Below are 755 nucleotides of genomic sequence, written 5' to 3' on the forward strand. Positions count from 1 at the left end.
AAAAGGTGCAGCTTTTATGAAAAATTAACCACTCCATAGTACAACAAATCAAACTTATCTAATGTTAATGACTTAACATGAAATGAATTGAAAACAATAATTCATTAAAAAATAAAGATTCTTTCAACTACAATATTGTTCAAACAATATTCAACGCTGGACAAGCTAAAAAAAAAGCAACAAATTAATCACAATACATGAAACATGCTATGTATCTTGAAATATAAATATCAATTCTCTTTCGAAAAGAAGTCACAGATACAAGAATTTTGTTATTCTTGTAGAACTAAATCACCTTGACTTTTTTATTTTTGCAATCAGTAGTGAATTTTGTAGTTGTAATTTTAGATATGTAAAAGAAGTACTCGTTCGACTCAACAACAAAAGTTCTAGTGCATCTGTTTTTGTTTCTTCTACACAAACCACAACTTTAGTATTTGCATCAATTTCTGTCTCTTTGTTCGATTTATTAGTTGTAGGTATGTAGACTAGATACATTACAAATTCACTAAATTTTTTCTTCAACTCTACGTAAATCTTCACACCATTATCGTTCCTAATCACCATTGGCGATGTATTTCTTCAACTATGTATCAGACATCAATTTTTTCTTTGATTCATCAATATCTGGTTCTACTGCTTTGGTAGAAATCAATCTTATATATAAAATACTTTTGCTAACAACAATTCCATCACTTCTATAACTTTCATAAACGATTTCACTTTGCCAAACTCCAAAATATCTCAAGAAAATT

Source organism: Capsicum annuum, chromosome 2, assembly GCF_002878395.1.
Source record: "Capsicum annuum cultivar UCD-10X-F1 chromosome 2, UCD10Xv1.1, whole genome shotgun sequence".
NCBI classification, from domain to species: domain Eukaryota; kingdom Viridiplantae; phylum Streptophyta; class Magnoliopsida; order Solanales; family Solanaceae; genus Capsicum; species Capsicum annuum.